Source organism: Globicephala melas, chromosome 2, assembly GCF_963455315.2.
Source record: "Globicephala melas chromosome 2, mGloMel1.2, whole genome shotgun sequence".
NCBI lineage: Eukaryota > Metazoa > Chordata > Mammalia > Artiodactyla > Delphinidae > Globicephala > Globicephala melas.
In genome coordinates, this window is record NC_083315.2 from 23,086,306 (window position 1) to 23,109,874 (window position 23,569).

Sequence of the window (23,569 nt, forward strand, 5' to 3'; positions counted from 1 at the left end):
ACATCACTCTTGAACAGTGGTTTTCAAGTGAAGTGATTTTGCCCCCCAGGGACATGTGGCAAGGTCTGCAAACATTTCTTGTTGTCACATCTGCTATTGGCATCTAGTGGATGAACTCCTACGATACACAGACCACTCTCCACAATCAAGAATGATCTGGACTGAAGGGCAATTTTGCCGAGGTTGAGACACTCTGCCCTAGAGGATGGAATGAAGATTACTTTCTACTTTTTTTTCCCGCAAAAGAATGTTTTGTAAATTTTTAAAACTCCACAAGAGAACGTCCCAGTGTTTAAACTCCTCTGTTTCTGTTATCCTATCATGTACACCTAGACCTTCACAACCTGTTCAAACAAAACGACTAACAAATAATCGCTGGTGGCAGGAAAAAGATTCTGAATATATACCACAACTTGTTTCTCTAGATACACTCATCAATGAACCCAACACACACATTGGATGCCTACCACATTCAGGCCATTGCTGGTTACAATAGGTATAATAGAATGTAAAGAGGTATAGAAAGCAATTAGAATCAAAACAGAAGGAACACACTTGTGGAAAATTAAAATACAATATAAAAAGCATTAATAAGAAAATGTAATAAAGTATACATTTACCTAAATATTAAAATTAGCAAGTTAGTACTGATGTTTTATCTAACCATTTCAAGGAAATTAAAACTTGAATGACAAGTAACAAGTTTAATACCTGCTGATTAATTTGCTTTGGGGGGCAGATTATTAAACCAGTGAATGTCTATCAGCATTATTTTTAATTTTCCAATTCAATAAATGGGATTCTTTTTTCAAAACCACTAGAAGGCCACCGAGAGATTGAATTGGCCCAGAATTCCTTAAAAATAAAGTGACCGTTCCAGGGGAAGACTCAGAAAAAGAACTGATCAAGCTTGGGTTAAATCGACATAAATCATTCTTCATGAAATCAAAGATTTGTAAATATACTAGAAAACAGTATAGAATTAGGTGACAAAAGGGAAGTCTTTCAAAGTAGACACACAAAACCCTCTTTTTAGCTTAATTTTGCTCGAAAATGAAAAAAGAAACTTTGGAACACTTGAATTTAAAATAGTGAGAGAAGTCAAAAATAAAAATTAGATTAAGAGGAGAAAATCCATTTGAGTGAAAAAGAATTTTCCGTGGCCTAACAAACGTACCGAACATACTCAACTAGAACAACACTTAGCAATTTGCACCTGACTCTTTTCCTCCTGGTGTTATTACATCTAGACCATATAATGGCTCTACATGGGCAGAGGCAAGAATTTTACAGCAGATGGAGCCTCCAATGAGGTGGAATGGAGCTGTTCCCCTTCCCCTGGGAAAGTCTCCGAGCCAGCAAAGCCAAGTCAGGCTGCCCCACAGAAGCCCTCAGATGTGACATAGCAGGACTGGTTGGGGGCACTGGTTTGTCGCTCCTGCTTTTTCCCAACACTCGGCAGTTGAGTGAAAAATTATGTGCCACATCTAAGAAGTTCTAGGAGCCACACAACAATGTTGGACTAATGAAAGGGTTTTTGGTACATCATTCATGTTTCCCCATCCATCAGGCAGAAGAGGAATAAAAACTTGACAGCTCTGTGGGGAGTAAGCCCTGTGTCTGAAGCTGGCAGCCATCCTTTTGCTTCTCTAAGTGTCTGCAGCTGGTTCAAGATGGGAGGGTCTTCATATTCCATTCCTACCAAAGTGGCATCTCACAGGTGCACGCCAGCATCTCAGTGCTGCCTGGCACAAAGTTCCTTCTTGTTTGCATGCTTATACTTTACTTGAAATCTAGAATGATACCTGGCATGACGACGAACACTTTGAATAGCCGCACTCAGCAATTAGCATCTCTGTGCTAGGTGTGGAAAACAAAGAGCCATGAAAGATGGACATCTGGTATACCGTGCGTCTGTCTAGGTCTGCCCCAGACAACACCAGTCTTATAAGGAAGACAGATGTCACAAGAGATTAGAACCTCAGAACTTGTCCTAATGGTCATGATATGGTCAGCTTTGACCACCGTGTCTCATAGGAGTGAGCAAACTCAAATAAAATTAGTAGAGTCCTGGTTTTTAAACTTACAAGATACAGAGGGATAAAGCCATTGACTTTGATTTTAAAACAAAACAAAATACCTATATATATTTATTTATGCATATATAATCCTTTTTACAATTTGACAGTTGCCAAAATAACTGCAAAAAATTACGTTTGATTTTTTTAAGGTAATGACAACCAGGTGACTTCTCAGAGTAGCAATAAAATAAATAAACATTTCATGACCAAATGGGTACCCTAGACTATCTGGAAGTCAGAGAAGATTCCAACTTCGTGCAGGCATGGCTTAGGAACAGTTCAAGGAAAAAGCTGAACTTGAGCTAACTTTGAAAAATTGATAGCCGCAAAGTACACTTTTCGTTGCTTTTTATTGATTGTGGTGATCTCAAAAGCCACCAACATTTCTGTCCTTCAACGGAGAGTTTTGGCAAAGTGTCTGGCCTCAGATTTCCCAAGTGTCTTATGTCACCCTTAATATACCACCTCCTACCCCTGCGTCACTCCCACCAGCCTATTGCCTGATTTGTTTGTTGTTTGTTTTGGCTGTAAGGCTGCATTTGCACTGTTGATACTCCTATCTTGTCAGTTTTGATACCCACAGCTGCATGCTTTCCACAAAATCACTCATCAGTTGGAAGGGACACAGGTCGTGCCCTTCATAAAAATACCTTTAACTACTATAATGTTCCACTTACCAAAATTTTATATCGTGTAAATCGGCACAGAGAAGAGGAAAATGCTTTGACCCACATAGAGAATCAGATATGTAAACTCTAGCCCTCAAAGCCAACCAGCTAAAAACTCCAGACAACTATTACCCCTTAGTTAAGGTGGACGCACATCATAATATTCCTTGTAGCATGTTGAAATGTGCAGGCTAGAAGGTACATTGCATTTTTGCCCTTGAAGGACGCTGAGTGGTCCTGAGGTCAATACTGTGACATGACCACAGAGGCAAACTAAGACACTGCAAGCTACTAAGGAACATTAAGCCTCAGAAAGGGAGTCACTTATGAGGCTGTCGAATATCGGCCTCCATGGATATGTTGTAAATTCCCATCAGTAACACCGCAAAGTAGTGGCCTGAAGGTTTGCTAGAATACCTGCAAATGATGGGGAACTCACCATCTCACACTGTCACCTAATCTGTATGCAGACACAGCTAATATTTACAAAGTTATTTCTATGATCAAGCTAAAATAGGCCTCCCCAATAGTTCTTCCTATTAGTCATAGTTTTAGCCTCTGAATACACGTGGGGTGCTAGCTTCAGGCGAAAGTTCTGGCGATCATCTCCTCATGCTGCTACCCCTGCTATCAAGACATAGGCACTGGGAACAAGGAATTTCTCTGGATCCCAGCCCTACCAGGAGCAAACTCTTGTTGAAACCTGTAAAGACTCTTCAAAGCAAATCAGAGTCCTTAACAACTTATAAGCAATAGTTTGTTAGCGATAAGAACAAAATTGAGCGGTGAGCCACGGCATTTTTAAAAGAGCAAGAAAAAAAATAGACTGATTACATATAATCACATATGTTGAACTATTTCTAGGCTAGATATAATCTGAATATAATGAATATTGTTTCAAGAGATAAAGATAACAAAAATTACAATAATTTTATTTATAAACCATTTTCTAGCCAATGTGCTTCGGGCATTGCATGATCATTTACAATGATTAAAACGCTATTAAAAACATCGGATGAATGAAACACAAGCTCTTCTTCAGATATAAAGTGAAATGATGCTAAAAGAATAAGAGTGTAATACTAGAAGTACAGAAGCACGACACCAGGTAATAGGAAACATCACAGAAGGAACTTTTCTTTGTGTTTTTCCACTCTAGTTACTCTGAAAAAAAAATCTTTTAAATCCTCTTCACTATGTCTTCTAATGTGTTTATTTCCTAAGGACTTCCTTCCTCTTTAGTTCTGGTTCTTTATATTAATTTTTTTCTCTTTCCTTAGGTCAAGATCTAATGTCTAGGTCCAGTCAACCAAATTTACATAACAAATGGGTTTATTTTAAAAAACAAAACCAAAGATATTAGAGTGATTTAGCCATTGTTTTCAATAGTGGGATTTTTTTTGTATTCATGATGTATTTTGGCTATATAACCGATGACATTTAAAAATAAAACATGGTCAATGACTGAGAGTAAAGTCCATAAAACTGTCATTTCCAACCTTTTAGCCATCACGACATTCTTTCACTCTTGAGTTTTGCAATAACCACTAACTCCCTCCTCCCTTCAAAAAAGATGAGGATGATGTGTAAAGCACTGTTGGTTACCTACACCACAACCGTTTCCTCCCTCTCCCCGCCTTCTTCCTTGCCAACAGAACACTATTTTTGTCCAAGTATCAGGGGGTCATATACTCATGGAAAGTGGGTGACTCCCCACCCCCAGGAAGAACATGTTGACTCTAAGAGTTCAGTGCCAACTTCAGCCCCCCTTTGCCAGCAGCGCACTCAGTCCCAGCTACTCCATGCAACTCTGGCCGAAAAGATATAACAGAAAGCCTGATAAGAGTTTCCCAGGAGACATCTTCCTCCCTACGTGCCTCAGACTCGTAGGTGTGATCTTTGGAACCAGAGCAGCTACTGTGGGACCACAGGATGCAGAACCAAAGGACCAAGCTAGCACACTGGCTTCAGTGGAGGGAAAAGATGGAAAGAAACTGGGTCCCCGAGAAATTTATGAAGCCAAACTGAGGAATTTATGAAGCCAAACATTGCATTCCTTCTTATATAAGATAATTTTTCCTCCTTGTTTAAATCCATTTATTTGAGCATTCCCCCACTTGCAGCTAAACATCCTAACCAACTCAAAAAGCGTGTCTTTTTATATAATTGAAATGAATCACATACATTGGAGATTCATATTTTTAGGAAACACTCTCATACAACTGAAAGCACCTGGAATCTTTTAAACCAATTTGAATATTACTCAGGTAACATTTGCATGCCATTAGGTAGATGTTAAGCTACAGAGCATATTCATACACATCATATTGTTTAATTCCTATAATTCCATGTAATATAGGTATCATTCCTTTTTATAGATAAGAAGAACCAGAGAGGTCAAGGAATTTGCTGAAGACCACACAGTTTGGAAGTGTTAGAGCCAGGATTTGAAGTCAGATTTTCTGAGTCAAAGTCCAGATCTCTTTCTACGACATTTGCTGCTACATTGAGCTGATTCTTATTCCTGGCTATGTTCCTAGACTGAATATTGACAATGATCTTAATCAACTTTAGGTTACTGTTGACTGACCGTGGAGTTATATTAGAACTTTGGTTGAAATACTTTACTTACATAAAGTTTTTTTTACTTAGTAGGGTCTCAAAAAAAAATTTCTTGTTCAATATAATCAATATCACGTTTGATGAACTTAACTGTCCTATAAGAATTTGGGTTCAACTGTTAATGACAAAAGCTAAAAATATATTGCCCACAATGGATAGAGTTTTCATTAACCAATAAACTTTAAAAGACAACTAAAAAAGATGCTGAGGGTCAACAAGACATGTAGATCCATGCTCTCATGAAACTTTTACGATTCTAAGGTGAGCGGACAATGAACAAGTAAGTAGGTAAATAAATAATTGTTTCAGATAGGAATGACATGATTAAGAAAAAAACCAAGAGAAACAATATTGTAAATCAACTATACTTCAATGAAAGAAAGAAAGAAAGAAAAAGAAAGGAAGGAAGGAAGGAAGGAAGGAAAGAAGGAAGGAAGACAGAACAGGAGAAAGAAGGACCAACCTTAGATAGGGTCATTGGGAAAGACCCCTTACTTCAAAAAGCTGACATTTGAACTGTTATATTCATGAAGGAGGTGTCTGTGAAGATATGGAAGAAAAACGTTTGGCTCAGAGTGAACAAAAGGGCAAAAGGTTCGAAGCAGCAATAAGGTGTGCATCTTCTAGGATGAGTGTTGACGTCATTTCCTGGACTCCAGCCTGCTGCATCCAGCTGCCCCTCAGCATCTCCACTAGATGTCTAAGATATTTCAAACCTGAACTCCTCCCCTCAACACCTGACCCTGAAATCTGCTCCCCTGTGGTCACCTCTCTCCCAGGTCATGGCAATCCCATTCTTGCTTGGGCCAAAGCCCTGAAAGTCATCCTTGATTCCTCTCCTTCTCTCACTCACCTCCTGCGATCAGGCAGGAGCCTTTGACTCTGCTCTCCCAGTAAGTCCAGATCCCTTCTCACCACCTCCAGGGCTGCCACCCCAGTGCAAACAACTGTTATCTGTAACCCAGATTATTACAAAGGGCTAAGAGGAAGATGAGGCCAATTCTGCCCGCAGGGTACAAAATTTAAGGAAGTACTTAGTCTCAGGGTCATTTTCCTGTTACGGGACTGGATAAGAGAGAAAAGTAGGTGTTGAAGAGATTGGTTCCTTAGTCCAGGTAATGTGTGATATACTTGGATCGGGGCGATAGCAGGAAAAATTGGGAGAGATGGATGGCTATTTTAAAAGTCAAGCCAACAGAATTGCTGGTGAATTATAGATAGAAATTACCTTAAAGAGAGCAAGGCTGATACGGTGGAAAATGGTATAAGGTTTGTGGGAGTCTGAGGTAGACAAGTTTGCAAGGAAGATGGAAGAAAAAGATCTATTTTTTTAAATGTTAAGATACCTATTAGATATCCAAGTGGAAATAGAAGAAAGTGATTGAAGAAGCATGGTATACAGGAAAGAGAAGAGACCAAGCTGGAGGTAAAAAGTCATGAGTCCTCAGCACATGGAAGCCATGAGCCTAGGTGAGATCACCTGAGAAAGTTACACATGGGTAAGAGAAACGCAGAGAGCCCAGCAGTAAAGGTATAAAATGTAAATGACAACATCTGGGAGACTTCCGTCATGGAGAAGGTTTCCCTCTCCTTGAAATCTTTCGATTTCACCTATTTCCAGAAATCTGCATTTCTCTGGCCTCTTTCTGTATATTTGCATTCACTTTTAATTTCCTTCCTTGTCAATTATCTCCTTTGGTGCGTTCACTAATCCTCAGACTTGGCTTTCTAGACCTAAAACCATTCTCAAACGTCTTTAAACTCAGACAATTTGTCAGTTAATTCATTATGACATATACATGAAAACAATTACATAAATTAAAATAGGATTTATTTCCTAAACTAAAAATTATTTTTTATCTCCTCTTCTTTCTGACTGAAGACAATGGTATCTGGGCCAGTGAGAGACAAGGAAAATCATCACTACTTTACACTTTTCAAAAATATTCTGGGTGCTTGATATTTCACTGGCACACCCAGTCTGCTGTATCTTTTTTTAATTGAAGTAGAGTTGATGTACAATATTGTGTTAGTTTCAGGTATACAACAAAGTGATTCAGTTATATACGTGTGTATGTATATATATATATATATACACATATATATTCTTTTTTCAGATTCTTTTCCATTATAGATTATTACAAAGTATTTAACATAGTCCCCTGTGCTATACAGTAGGTCCTTGTTTGTCTATTTTATACGTAGTAGTATGTATCTGCTAATCCCAAACTCCTAATTTATCCCTCCTCTCCCTTTCCCTTTGGTAACCGTGAGATTATTTTCTAGGTCTGTGAGTCTGTTTCCATTTTGTAAATAAGTTCATTTGTACCATTTTTTGAGATTCCACAAATAAGTGATATCATATGATATTTGTCTTTCGCTGCACAGTCTGTATTTTAACCTCACATCACGGAGGTGGCCCAAAATCCTATTCCTAGAACAACCAAGCAGTGTTTTGATGACCTTCTAGTAGTTTGTTTCTACAAAACAGAAACAGACTCACAGACATAGAGAACAGACTTGTGGTTGCCAAGGGCGAGAGCGGGTCAGGGAGGGAAGGATTGGGAGTTTGGGATTAGCAGAGCCGAACTATTATATATAGGATGGATAAAAAACAAGGTCCTACTGTACAGCAGAGGGAATAATATTCACTATCCCATGATAAACTGTAATGGAAAGGAATATGAAAAAGAATGTTTATATGTATATATATATAACAATCACTTTGCGGTACAGCAGAAATTAACACAGCATTGTAAATCAACTATATTTCAGTAAAATAAAGTAAAAAGAAAAAGAAGACGGAGGAGGAGAGGAAGGTGAGTGACTCCAAGAGGAAGGTGGACTTGTTAACTGAGGAATCCCTGGAGGCTCTTTCTAATGACTTGATCTGCTATCCAGCTGAGGTCCCTGATGCTAGACAGAATACAGAATTTATGGTTTGAATCTGAATCGCAGGCTAAGAAATTATGTTTCACTTTATTTATCGATTAACGATATCACACACGACCTGTGTGTGGCCAGAGGAAGCTAGAATTCTGCTCCAAAATTCTAAACCCCTGAGTCCAAACGCCATCACCTCCCTAATCAGTGACAAGCCCTCGGTGGGCATCCCCAGACCCCTCTCCGGTAGTATGGCTCCTCCAGCCAACAGCAGGTCATCTGTTCCTAAAGGGTCTTTCCACTGTTTGTTTTCCCTTGCCCTTATCACAGAGGTGGATGGTATTAGATATGTTTCTTTTTAGCAAGTATGAGGTAAGCAGAGGTCAACCCAGTGTCAAACAGAGATGTAGAAAAGCAGATATCGTTACAGTGCAAACCCGCCAGCTTGAAGTACAAACAAAAGAATTCTTTCAGCGACTCTTCAAAACCAATTGAAACCATAGTGAGGCTCTGGGGGCCACTTTCTAGATAGAAGTCAAGCCAAATCTTCAGGCTCAAGGGCTCTTCTGTCCTGAGCTGACGGAGAGAAACAGGCTTCTCAGGCAACCCTTCATTTTCTCTCCAGCTCAGACCCAGCTATGGGGGTCACTCTAGGGCCTGTTTCAGAAGGCAGTTCAATGTGACAGAGATTAGAAACAAAACCTAGAAAACCATATGGTGTCCAGCCTGTCATCCTCTAGTGCTGAGTCTATGCCAACCCCTAAGGTGGGAGAAAGGCAGCCCACTTCCTCAGAGCTGCCTTTGACTCAAGCCAAGAGAGGAACGCGAGGACGCAGGATGCTACTCTGCATTCATCACCTCAGCTCTGAGCTCCAAGGTGGCAATTACCTTACCTCTCTTTTCATCATCATTCAAACTTTCATGGTTTTGCACAGAGTAAGAACTCAATAGATCCTTCGGGAACACATTCCCTGTCTTTTAAATCTTAGTATCTAATATCCTTATATTTTCAAATTACAGTTAAGGAGGCCCCTAGACCCAAAAGAAACTCTCATTTTATTCTCATTCTACTTTCCATGCTATTTAATTTGGTTAAACCTAATCTCACTAGTTCTTTTCCTTTTCTTATTTTTTTTTCTATTTTTTTCACAAGCCCTGAGTCCTTTTAATTATCCTTTTTCTCTGGCTCAGCATGCTCTTTTCTTCCTCCTGTGCACCCGCCATCTTTTTCCCTGGTGATTCCTCCTCTTCTGTCATATATTTTATTTTGCTATCACCCCCACTGGCTGTTGTCAGGCTCCTGCTCTCTGCCTCAGCAAGGTGACCTGTGAAGAAATCAAATTGTCCATCAGCCTTTGAGTCATAACATGATAAAAGGTGCTATATTAGCTACTCAAAGAAACAATATAATCCAACCATTGCTCAGGGGCTGTTTCCAGCTTGTCGCAAGTTTTTACAGGTCTACAACACTTTACCACCAAAACCACTTACGCCCTGTACTCTAAGAGGTTAATAAACTCAGTGCCGGCAGATTGAATTATAACCTCACTCAGTGCAAGCAGTATGATTTGTTCTTTTAATATATATAAAAATTTATTTATTTATTTATTTTTGGCTGCATTGGGTCTTCGTTGCTGCGCGCAGGCTTTTCTCTAGTTGCGACGAGTGGGGACTACTATTTGTTGCAGTGCGCGGGCTTCTTGTTGCAGTGGCTTCTCTTGTTACAGAGCACGGGCTCTAGGCGCACAGGCTCAGTAGTTGTGGCGCTTAGCTGCTCCGCGGCAAGTGGGATCTTCGCGGACCAGGGCTCAAACCCGTGTGCCCTGAATTAGCAGGCGGATTCTTAACCACTGAGCCACCGGGAAAGTCCCACGATTTGTTCTTTACTTCACTTTTACAATAAGTGGATGACAATATATAAAGAAAAATTATTAGTAGCTGAATTAGTTCATAAATACCCTTTATAAATGCACTTTAGAAATTTTAGGTACTTTACTGTCAGAGTTGAGTGGTGCTGGTTCAATGGATAGAGCATTAACTAGCTGTGCAACTTTGGGCACATCGTTTAATGTCCTGGGTCTCAGGTAGTAGATGCAAAAAAAAAAAAAAATAGTCATGATAACAATACTTTTACCTGAGACTCCTATGTGAAGTCTCAGGTGATTTGGTCTTAAGTGAAATCACTTCCAAGTCAAAAGCATCCATCTGATAAGATGCCTGCAAACCCAGCCCACTGCCTGGCCCATAAATGTCAACTAGATAAATGAATCCCAACATCTCATTATTTTTGTGAAGATGCAATGCAGTAAGAAATGTAAAAACACTTTGAAAACTATAAAACAATATGTAAATGTAATGGATTATTATTACAGAATACAAAGTACTCCTTCAATGTGCTGACTGATTACATAAAGAATTAAGTAAGATTCAAACAAAAAGTGCTATAGGGGCTTCCCTGGGGGCGCAGTGGTTGAGAGTCCGCCTGCCGATGCAGGGGACACAGGTTCGTGCCCCAGTCCGGGAAGATTCCACATGCCGCGGAGCGGCTGGGCCTGTGAGCCATGGCCGCTGAGCCTGCACGTCCGGAGCCTGTGCTCCGCAACGGGAGAGGCCACAACAGTGAGAGGCCCGCGTACCGCAAAAAATAAAAAGTAAAAAATAAAGTGCTATAGAAGTTTAGCAGAGGCAAACATGGATCAAAATTGAGACTAGAATGTGGATTCATTCATGTAAAGATCTAATCTGCCATAACAAACTTTTCCAGACTATAACATCTGTTACACCACCACCAGATTCAATGACATATATATTTGATTTTTGTTACAGCCTTCCACTTCAAGTACCAATTTTTATATAGACAGAATAAAAGTCTTAGCTACTCTGGAAAAAAATCAATAATGCAGTGGTTTAAGTAACAGAGAGGTTGATGTTTCTCTCATGTTATAACCCAAAGCAGGTAGGAGAACTGTTCTATTGAACATGGTCATTCATAGACCCAATTTTCTTCTAGATTGTGTCTTTGCCATCTTGGAGGGGAATGTCTTCATCTCTATGATCAAAGTTGGTCATCAGCTTATCAATGCTCCAGTTCAAAGGAAAAAGAGCACGAAAAGCATGTGTGCACTATTTTCAGGCTTAAGCCTGAGGTGGTACACATCACATGTAATTATAGTCCACCAGCCAAAGCTCAGTCCTATGACCTTCAGTAGCTCCTGGAAAATGCAGTTCCCTATAAGGCAGCCACATTCCCAGACACAACTCTATGGCTCAACAGATTTTGGTGGAATATCAGCCATCAGACTAGAAGACTTGGTGAAGAGTACAGGACTTAAGATAAGCATTGAAAGATCTCTAAGATAATAGCAGAAAGTCTAGAAAGAGCTATAATTATAAACTGCAAATTTCTGGGTCCCTTCTTTGCTGCTACTCAAGATCCTATTTCTTACCTTAATCCATGAATTCTCTTTAAACAAATTCTGGAGAAAGAATAATAGCACACTGTTCCAAAACAAAAAAATAAAAAAAATTTTAGACCTTTGAAATAATGTTTAAGATCTTTAAAATAATGTTTAAAACAATAATGTGCCCAGCATAACAATTTCCCCTCAGAATAATCAGGCATATAAGAACGTGCCTATGAGCAAAATATGCCAATATTTCAAGTGTTTATAGAGATAAACATTAATTTATGGGAAAAAAATAGCAATGGTTTTTCACTGTAAAATTCTAAACAAGGCTCTCTAAATAGTACCTACAATGCGGGTTACAAAATTGACACCAATAAAAAGAAATCAACAAAGTGAATTTTAAAAATTTTAAAAATTACAACCAGGGCTGGAAGGGATGCAGCGATATCTCTAAATATTCTGTGATTAGAGCAGGTATCATAGAGGATGTAACGAGCTAGCTCTGAAGGATTGCTTGGAGCTTTCCAGATGGATAAGAGGAGAAAGGTCTTCTAAAGAAGAAGGAAATATCTGTTCTGGGAAGGCACTGTATGAATCTCTTTACAGGCATCTATGCAATTTAACCTCCACACAACCCATGAGTGTTTTTGTTCTTCTAAAACTGAGTTCCATTCGAGTTACTCATGTCGGTAATTTGTCCAGGCGTCCACCAAGAAGCAGTCGCAGAACCTGGCTTCCAGCTCAGTTCCTCAGACCTTCCCTCCGATGCTCTATTTCACGGCCACCAATCATGCCGCCATGTTTGTTCGTAGCTCACAGGAGAAGCATGGGAGGAAGTATTTTGTCACAGCCTCCTCTGTGGTCTTCCTTCCCCTATTCTTGTTCATTTCCAGTTCGTCCTCTACACTGCAGCCAAGGAATATTTTAAAAATTATTTCCCAATGAATTAGATGGGGTTGATCACCAATGCAAACCCTCCACAATGTCCCATTTCACCTGGCCCTCAGGTCCCTCCTGGACACCCCACTTTGCTCCTCCGGCCTCATTTTACACCTCTCACTCCCGCCACTCCTTGTGTCCTGTGATCCAGCCACACTGGCTCTCTTTCAGCCCCAAGTGCCCCAAACTCTGTCCTGTCTCGGTTCTTCCGACACATTCTTCCTGGTCCCGGGACTACCCTTTCTCCTCTCCTTCCTTTGCCCTCCCTCATTCTTAAGGCTTCAACTGAAATGTCACTTCTTCAAGGGCTTCCCCTGAATCTCCAAACCTGAAGTGTGTCCCTGCTGCCCCGATACCCTATTACTTTCTCTTATAGCATGTTCTCCTGTTCTTTGCCTTCATAGAACTCCTCACAATTTTTAATTATATTTTCAGATACAGTGTAACGCCAGTTCCCACCACTACACTCTAGCAATATGAAGGGCAGGGGACTTGTCCATTTTGCTCTCCACTGTGCACCCATCACACACCACAGAACACAGCGTCGTACATGCTCCAAAAATGTTGGAGTGAGGTTAAATTGATTTAAAACAAGAAATAAATTTTTAATAAAAATATTTCAATGTTTGAAGACGAAGGAGTCTCGATAGGCTGTTACAAGCCCAAAGAAAGGAATTATCTAAAATTTTATTATCAATCCATTTATACAAACAGTGTTAAATGAGCACCCATTATAGGGTCTAATTCCTGCCCTCTACTCTTTGGATCAAACCCTCTTTCAAGACGTGTATATCTTGGGAATTCCCTGGTGGTCCGGTGGTTAGGACTCCATACTTCCACTGCAGGGGGCACAGTTTCGATCCCTGGTCAGAGAACTAAGATTCCACATGGTGTGGAGTGGCCAAAAAAAAATGTTCTTGTCAATCCATGTAACTATCTTGAGCACACAATCCCATTTAAGAGATGTTTACTTTCTTTCCCAGTGGCTTTCATACTGTAGGACTCACGTGAGTCATTTCCTAAATCAAATGAGAATTTCAGGACAGATATGGAATTCAATTCTACCCCTCCACTGAAATTCTACTTCTCCACTAGCGATTAGTTGAACACCCCTACTTGGAGAAGGATTAGAATCAGAGTAATAGAATCATGGAGTGTAGAAGAAACCTTTTGAGTACAATCATGATAAAAACTTACTGTACTACATGACCTGGGATAAAAGAAAACCAAGACCAGGACCTGGGAAAGTGATGGTGGAAAACCTGAAAGAGATAGAACGTGCCCCGCTTGTGTCTATTCCGTTCCATTCTGGTTTGTGTTTTACAAGATTATTTTGAAAATGAGGGATGCAAGCAAGCAATACTTGACTGTCCTGGGCTGGTCAGAGGCTAAAGTACCATAATCCACAGTGCAAATATAGCAGAAATTGGTCAAAGGCTACAATGAAGAGATTAAGGAAAAGATCAACACTTCAAGATTTGTGGTTCTGGACCACCATTTGTAACACCGATCTCATCTCACTCCATATATATTCATTCGTCAACTCCTTTGTTCATTAATTCCTTTATTCATGTATTCATTTAACAATTATTTTATTCCATACCCAAACTTTTCTGAAGGATATGACAAAAATTAATGTATTTGACTTTCCCAATGGGAATAACTTTCTTAAAATCTTGGAAAGCGTGGCTTAAAAATGGTGGCTCTGATAGGTATTAACTAGACTTGTTGTGGTGATCTTTTTGCAGTATATGCAAATATCAAATCTTTATGTCGTACACCTAAAACTAATGCAATATTATATGTCAATTATATCTCAATTTTATTTTTAAGTTGGGTAAATCCTCAAGCAAATGTCCATTCACAACTGGCTCAGCTCTGAGTCTCATTCCCTTTAGAACAATCTCCTACAGGAGACCTGTTGTACCCAGGTTTTCAACCCAAGAAAGTAGAATATGTAACTCAATTACTGCTGTTATAGCAGAGATGAGAAATCCCCCTTCTTCCATTAAGATACAAATACCTGCAGGCATTCACCTCTTGGGGCCAGGGTGCTCTTCAGATGGAATTCATGGGCAGCCAACCACAATGGCTCCAGAGTGCCTGCTTTGTCTTAAAGCTTCTGTTTGTAAACTCGGCCTCCCTTGAAGGAACAAACAGTCTTCATTTACATGAGCCTTTGCCTGGCATTTATTTTCAGGGCTGCAGGACAAACAAAACATCACACAGCGAAAGAGGGGAAAAAAATAAAGCTCCTTATAGTATCTCCCAAGACTTGGCCCTATTTTGACAAAAGATGGCATCCTTGTTTCCCACAGCAAGATGCAAACACATGCTCTGTTCTAACACCAGGATTGGGGGTAGATCTTGGGTTTAGATGGAAGATCGAAACTGATAGCATTTGGCTGTGTCTGCCTTTAGGGCAGTTTAGAAAAAGTACCTGGTAAGTTGTTTAACTTGTTGACATTTTCACTACTAACTGCTATTGACTAAACAAGGAGTAATTACTCCAGCTACTTGGAGCGCTTGTTAAAAATCACCCAGCTTGGTGGCAGCTATCACGGTTAGGGGATGGGGCTTTGAGTTCCGAATGAACACATGCCATTCTGGAAATTAAAAATCACCGCAGAGAAAATAGTGAGCACTTCACACACAGTAACAATTCGTGACGGTAGAGTAATAATCTAACGCTTTGTCTCAAGTCATTCAGCGCCAAAATCTTTGTTCTAGAACATTGAAATGATCTATTCCAAGCCCCCATGTTATAAAGAAGCAAACATGTAGCTCAGAGAAGCAGCAAATGTCAGAGAAATAAAACACACCTTGGGAATGGTAGGACTGATTTTCCTGATTCTTTCTTGGGGGTTGTAAGTGATCGTGGCCTTAATTTAAGATCAAGATGTGACTCTAATACAGTCAAGAGCATACGTAGAGCTGATGGAACACAATATTTGCAACTGGGATTGTCCCAGAAATCCTATGGCACCAAAACTAGACTTTACACTTTGCTCCGCAATCACTCTGAACCATGCCTGGGAGAGAAAGCCCTTCGGGAAGTTTCTCTCTGGGACACACGTGGTCGTGTTCCACGCCCTGCCCCTCTTTTGGAAGCACGCCCCTACCCCCATGCTGATCTAGCCCCTTAGCCTCACACTCCTCCCAAATCTAATCTTGGTTCAGAGCTTGTTTTTCCCACACAGCCCTTGTCCTAAACGTTTCCGGATGAAGAAGTGTCCTAACTTGGAGGACAAAGGCACTCCCATTGCTTCTGTGCTGGTTTCGTTCTTGAGCCCGCTGCCTCCAAGGAACTGGATTTTAGAAACTAGTAAACAGCAGGAAGGCACCACTGTGCTTCTGCGTGTATACACATTAGTCACATCAGAACCCTTGACGCACAAGAAACAATGACTCCTTTATTATAATAACTATAACCCTTGGTAACATGGTCACCTGATCAGTGCACAGGGTTAATAAAGAGAGCCACGTAGTTAGTTAGCTTCACTGGCGATCTAAAGACCTCTGCCTGGCATTTCGGTGCTGGCAGCACAAGTACCGGTGGCAGGGATGCTACCAGCGTCCGCCTGGCCCCCTCCACGGTGCCCAAGACCGAGGAGGCCAGGAAGCTGGCAGGCTGCGCGGCCGTGGAGAACCACTTGAGGAATAACCAAGTGCTGGGAATTGGGAGTGGTTCTACAATTGTCCATGCTGTGCAGCAAATAGCTGAAAGAGTGAAACAAGAGAATCTGAATCTCGTCTGTATTCCCACTTCCTTCCACGCCCATCAGCTCATTCTGCAGTATGGCTGAACTCTCGGTGACCTGGACCGACGACCAGAGATTGACCTTGCCATCGATGGTGCTGATGAAGGAGACGCTGATCTCAATCTCGTCAAGGGTGGTGGAGGCTGCCTGACCCAGGAGAAAATTGTGGCTGGCAATGCCAGTCGCTTCATCGTGATTGCCAATTTCCGGAAAGATTCAAAGAACCTCGGGGATCAGTGGCACAAGGTAATCTCCATCAAGGTCATCCCGAGGGCCTGTGAGCTGAGCTGTGACCCAGAAGTGTGCGGGTGAAATTGAACTTCGAATGGCTATCGACAAGGCACGTCCTGTGGTGATGGATAATGGGAGTTTTATCCTGGACTGGAAGTTTGACCGGGTCCACAAATGGAGTGAAGTGAACACAACTATCAAAACTATCCCAGGCGTGGTGGACACGGGCCTATTCATCAACATGGCAGAGAGAGTCTACTTCGGGATGCAGGATGGCTCGGTGAACATGACGGAGAAGCCTTTCTAAACTGGCCCTGCAGGAGCGGAGTGTGCTCCTGTTGCATCCCCAGCCCAGCGCCGAGGTGGACATGCCCCTCCAGGAGCCTTTGCCTTAATGTATCTTTGCCAGGTGGACAGCTTGGCAGGGTGGGGGTTGAAGGTTATATCCAGTCTTCTGAAGTATTGTTATTAAATGTCTTTTTAAAAAGAGAATTATAAACATATATATTTTACTATTAAAAATACTTAGTTGTTTTTTTATAAAGTAGAACTTGATTTCATGTTTTACATGAAACATTTACCAAAAAAAAGGAGGACTGTCTTCTAAACTTTTAACTTGCGCCTGCTGGTTAAGCTTCTGAATATTGGGTTTCCTGAGAAACGTAAGTCAAACTTTTCCTTAAACTGGTGAAATGAAGGGCCCAGCCAGCAGCGATTCCCTGATGTCTTACTGGAAACACTGAAGTTTGTTTACTTTTCTACCACCCTGTTTTATTTTTAGTTTTTGTTGTGTACAGACACACAGTGTGTAGTTACTGTGTCGTAAGATGTGAATTACAAAAGTCCGGTGAAAGTAGGGGTGTGGTGTGTGTGACTCAGAATGTGTAAACCACCAGGGAGAAAATGTGGGGTCTCTTTTGCGGAGAACAGGGGGTTCATTCAGACCCCTCTTGTTGGAAGCCATTGGCTAGATGTACGTGCCAGTACTGCTAAAGCACTGCCGTGAAGCACATTTAAATGATTGTCTTTTCATCGTTAATATAGTTTTTTGTTCCTTTATTGTTATTTGCATGGTTCAGCAGCAGAAGTTGCTACCTCTTTATATTGTTTGAAGGTTGAAATAAAACAGTACGGTGCCAAACAAAAACATAAATAAAAATAAAAAAGACCTCTGCCTCTTCCGTGAAGGGCACCTTGTTTCTATAGTTTAATTTGAATTTCCATAGTACTTGATCTGGTAATAGGTCAGATCGATGTGCAAAAATTGGGTAAGAATTAGGTATTCACTTTAGGCATATTTGGTCTATAATAAACTGATAATTTCACAAGGAGGAAGAGGAAAAAAGTGTTAAAACACATCACAGTACCAGATGGTCTTCAATGCATGGTCCCTTGTGTTTCTCAAGGTGACAAAAGTTTTGGTGTAAATTGTGGGATTTATCTATCACACACCTATGTAATCAACTCTGCAGAAGATTAGTACAAACTTCGGTAATTATTGGGGGAGGTGGTTAAAAATCCCACTGGCTCAGGATTTTCCCAAGTGTGCCGCAAGGAACACTAATAAAGAGAGGGTTTCCGTAGACAAGTAATTTGGGTAAATACTCGATCAAATAAAATAAATAGGTTTCTTAACCATTCTTCTCAGAGCCTTTATTATGTGAATGTCATTATCACGTGCACTCAGAGGTGGACCAACGTCCACCATTTTCCCATCTTAGCTGACCGCAGCTTTCTTTTTCAGAGACGATCTCATGGGACTAATGCTCTTCAGATTAATAACAATAACAACATGGGTGACCACATTTGAGTTCTCACTCTGTACCAGGCATTGTGCTAAGCTCTTCACATTGCATCTTGTTTAACTTTCCAGGGACCCTAGGTCATAGGTCCCATTAAATCACCATTTTACAGAAGAAGAAACAGGCTCAGAGAAGTCAAACAGCAAGTCTACAGTCACACAGCTGGCAAGTTGCAGAACCAGAATTCAAGTCATTCTGACTCCAGAATTCATACTCTGAACTCTCTGTTGTATATCTGTCCTCACGAATCAAATGAGGAAGATAACCCCTGCCCCTGCCGATTCTTGCTGAGCTAGGTTGAGAATAACTGCTTTGGGGGAGGAAGGGGAAAGAGAAAAGGAGAGAAGTTGGGGGAGAGGGGCATGATTTGGTTTAGATTAGAAGAAAGTGATCAGATAGGTCATTGCTATTATTCTGAGTGTTTTGAGGGAGTGGAAACCTGGACAGGACAGCCCATTCCTCATTGACAGGATGGGAAAAAGAACGGGTTTCTGGTTTTGACAGGTATGTACTAAATTCATCCTTTTCCAACAAGGTGCAAAGAAAAACAAGAGACTTGTTTTATTTTTTGCAAATATTTCACATTGCCAAGGTGACCGGAGTAACATCCCAGCCACAGAACTAGTGCAAACCACAGGTAGCCAAGGGAAACCAATGCAGCTCAAAAGGTAGATTCCAAAGTGAAACTAAAAATTTGAAAATTACACTAGATGGGGAGAAGGCTGCATCACAGATAAAAAAGAATGTCATTTTCTTTAAAAAGTGTTTAACTGCAAATGAAGCAGAAGTTTTTTTTATAGGATCCATATTCCTATAGGGCCAGTCCTTCCACTACAAACCCACAAATGAAACAGGTGAAAAAATGGGGGGGGAAAAAGAAACTGCCTGGTACAATTTTTTTTTTTTTAATAAATTTATTTATTTATTTATTTTGGCTGTGTTGGGTCTTCGTTTCTGTGCGAGGGCTTTCTCTAGTTGTGGCAAGCGGGGACCACTCTTCATTGCGGTGCACAGGCCTCTCATTATCGCGGCCTCTCTTGTTGAGAAGCACAGGCTCCATGTGCGCAGGCTCAGTAGTTGTGGCTCACGGGCCTAGTTGCTCCGCGGCCTGTGGGATCTTCCCAGACCAGGGCTCGAACCTGTGTCCCCTGCCTTGGCAGGCAGATTCTCAACCACTGCGCCACCAGGGAAGCCCTGGCCTCCTACAATTTAATTGAGTTTCCTGGAGGGACAAGCTGAAACCAACCAACTTTTCCAGACTCTGGGAAGGAATTTGAATCTCACATGCCCAGTGGGGGGAAAAATAAAAAGAGGGAGCAAGTCTTCTTCCACATTTTAAGATCCCTGGGGTTTGGGCTTTCCTGGTGGCACATTGGTTAAGAATCCACCTGCCAATGCAGGGGACATGGGTTCAAGCCCTGGTCCAGGAAGATCCCACATGCCGTGGAGCAACTAAGCCCGTGTGCCACAACTACTGAGCCTGCGTGCTGCAACTACTGAAACCCACGTGCCTAGAGCCCATGCTCCGCAACAAGAGAAGACACCACAATGAGAAGCCCGCGCACTGCAACGAAGAGTAGCCCCTGCTCGCCACAACTAGAGAAAGGCCACGCGCAGCAATGAAGACCCAATGCAGCCAAACATAAAATAAATAAATTTATTTTAAAAAAAAATCCCTGTGGTTTCTCAAAAGCTTTGGAAGTTTCTTCAGGATGCCAGGAGCATTCAGAAATTTAAAAATCGGGAATTTTATGGTTCATCAAAAGTTCAGAATCCCTGGCCCAGAAAATAAATTTAGTTAGGATGTCCTTTAAAGGACAGGGGTAGACAAAGAAAGAGGAAACCACCCAAGGCCAAAACCCCAGGGACTCCCTGAGGACCAGAACCTCTCCCCACCCTTCTACTTTCCACCTCCACCCACCCTTTATGGCCCTTTGACGGAGCACAGCTGCCCTTTTGGGCGGCCAGGAAAGGCCCAACTGCTCGAGGCCCCGGAGGGTCATTTGTGGCATGGCAAAGTTTCTCAAAGGGATTTTCTGCCGGCTGATTTTGTGGTCAAAAGCACATTTGACTCTCATCACTGCAGTCCCTGACTTAGTGAGACCAGAGAAAGGCCAAACTTCTTAGCCATTAACGGTCAGGGAAACCAAGAAAAGCTACCTCCAGAGTGACCGTTTCCCACAGACAAACTGTCCGCTAGCCATACCTGGCGAACGCAGGCTGGCCAACAGACTGAACTGGAAAGTCTGGTGTGGATCTTGGGGGGAGGGAAGTTGGGGCTTCTAGAAAAACCTGGAATGCTGTATCTGAACTCACATCCATGACAGGACCAATTTGGTGGGGCCCAGGGTGCCTCAGTTCAAATGAGAAATTGAACTCATCTTGAAAGAGGCCTAAACATCCAACTTGTTAAAAACTTTAACTCTGAGTATAGCCCTCCAAAATTTCACCCCAGCTGTACCAGTAGCGTCAAGAGGGAAAGGCCCCGTTCTGGACCTATATCCCCAAACCTTTGCTGAGACAGAGTAAGAAAGGCTGAAGTTAAATTACAATAACTGAGGGTCTCTTGCTGCTGTGTTTCACCACGTTTACACACATAACCAGTCATATGTTCAGCTAACAGTCACTGAAGCCTATCTTGGGAAGGATGCCGCGCTGGGTACCAGGAGATAGAAAAGTAAAACGACCACCATTTCTGCCCCTCCCAGAGCTCACGATACAGTCAAAGAGGTAGTAGGCAGAGGTGTTGGAAAGAAAGGGCCTTCAGTGGAAACACGGAACCTGGATGCACAAAACGATTCGCTCATAAATATTGGGTTTTAGGATGCAATAGACCATTTTTTAGAGGTTAGAGATTTTTCCATGCAAGTATTCCAGGATAAAGTAAGCCCAGCGCTGAAACCCTAAGAAGCTCATAATCTTCAGAAATGTATCTCTTTCTTTCAGACATCAGATGTTTCAGACATCTGATCCAAAAGCCGTGAGGAGATGAGAGAGGGTTCAGCGTGAAGACTCTAGAAATGGACCCAAAAACCTTTGGTGACTTTCTTGAACAGCCCCAAGTCATAATCACTTTCTGAGAAGTGACTTGGTCCCATTTCTGAATCCATAAAGTGATGACAAATGACCCCTGGCACCGCCTTCCTCTCTAGGATGTTGAAAGAATTAATGAGATAGTGTCTATAAAATGCTTTGAGCTCATTGGAAGATGTCAAGGAAGCAAAATAAGAAATACTGTTATCACTGAAGCTCTTCTAATCCAGCGAGCTTCAGTGGAGCTTAGAAATACCTCCATTCTCTCTTCAAATCTTTCTCTCCCTAACTTTTAAAGGTTGGTATGACTGATTCATCGAACATGACTGAAAGCAAGCAACAAAGTGGAAAAGAAAAGCTTCATGCAAATCCCTCTGTGTTTCTGCACAGGGGGTTAAGCAGAGCAAAGAACACAACCTACTTCCTGTCCTCCCGATAGCTCAGGGCTCTGTCTGGTTATGTGGCTGTAACTTATCCTCACTCATACAAAAATTATTCATTTTCCACTCTGAGTCAGAACCTTCTGGTCTCCAAACCTACTGACAAAAATGCATCCACTCAAGTCATTTTATGTTTGGGATGTTTTTCCCTTAAGCATACATTTTATCTCCTTTGCTCCGTGTCCCTTCAGAAATTACACACTTCATTTGCATCTCATTGATTTGTATATATTTGTATATTGCTCCATTAGAAACATGAATGTTTTTCCCCTTGTGCTGATGAGGTATACTGGATCCTCAATTAATTAAAAGCTCCTTGGTACTTCCCCTTGATCCTGATTTTTGGTTTGTCATCTGCATTTGTCTATTTTATTGTACTCTCAGAATATCTTCTGTGTCTAGGGAGATGGAGGAGGATGCTGAGACTTGCTGGGAGTGCTTTTTGGAGATGATCCTGGTATCGATCCTAGGGTTATAGTGGGCACCTGGGAGAAGTGGGTTTGCCCTTTACATTATCTCTGTCCATGTTGCAAATTCACACATTTTACATGGGAGGTGAAGACTGCTCCAAAATGGTTTCACAACTTAAAGATGTGGGAAATACCCACATCCCATCGCAAACACTGACCAAATGAACTCTTCAGCTGAGTCAACCGTTCAACAACAACAACAGCAAAAAAGACTAACAAGAAGCCACACAGAAGGAAATATGCTCAAATATTTTACTAAAACACTTCAAAGGAATGAGCACGACATCCTTCCAGGCAAAGACATTGTCATCCTCACCTTCCGTGGAGCAGGGACTTCTAGTCTCTCTAGCAACGGTCGTGACCTCCATTAAACCATGCAGGTACTCTGCACCCTTCAGACCAGACCTAGAATCATACGAGCTCCATACAGTGAATAAGATGGCAATGGTAACTGATCTCATCCCGCTGTAGACCTTCAACAAAAAGAGAAAAATAGTGAGATTGCAGTTTGGCTGAGCCCAATGGCGCTTACGACTCAGGGAGTTTCCTTTTTTTTTTTTAATCCCCCTCTCCCCAGCACAAACCGTCTCAAGCTCAGACTGGTCCGTTCTCAGTTTGCCCATCATTTCTCAGCCCCAGAGAACATGCCTTTTAACCTTTTCGTCCTGCAAAAACTAGGTCAGGTACTCTGGAAAGCCTTGCCTGTCCAATCACCCCACAGGGATTGCTTCCTTTTGCTGGAGCATCTCTAGGAGGCATCCCTTACTGGGCACTGAGCATACACGGTTCTCCTACTATGTTTGCCATTTCTTCAGTCAGTCACTCTATATTGAAATGCTTAGCAGACGCCAGGCACGGTGAGGGGCCGGGAACGCAAAGCTACGTACACACAGACGCCGTCTTTGAGTGGCCCACAGTCTGCTGGGGTAAACAGCTTGGTTCTTCAGACTCTGAAAACTCCTGAGGGCAGAGGTCTCTGTGATTGTTTTTGTTTCCCTCCCAGCAGCTCGCATGCTCCCTGAGTCAGGTAAGAAGTACTCAGTGAAGAAGGGTTGATTCAAATATGCAACCAAAAAATCCAGAAGAGACTTTCCCCAAAACTGATGCATGAAAATGCTTCATTTTCAACTCAAAGTTTCTAACAAATGCAAAGATGTAACCCTCAGAACGAGAGCAATACAGCTCAATTCCTTTAGGCGTTTTCTAATTACCATTTACCTGCTCTCTAATTT

The 23,569-nt window shown here is 41.6% G+C and overlaps 1 pseudogene; it reads left to right on the plus strand.

The window, feature by feature from the left end:
- LOC115842310 (ribose-5-phosphate isomerase-like) overlaps nt 1-16,995 on the plus strand; it is a 162,905-nt pseudogene extending 145,910 nt beyond the window's left edge.
- The last annotated feature ends 6,574 nt before the right edge of the window (nt 16,996-23,569 follow it).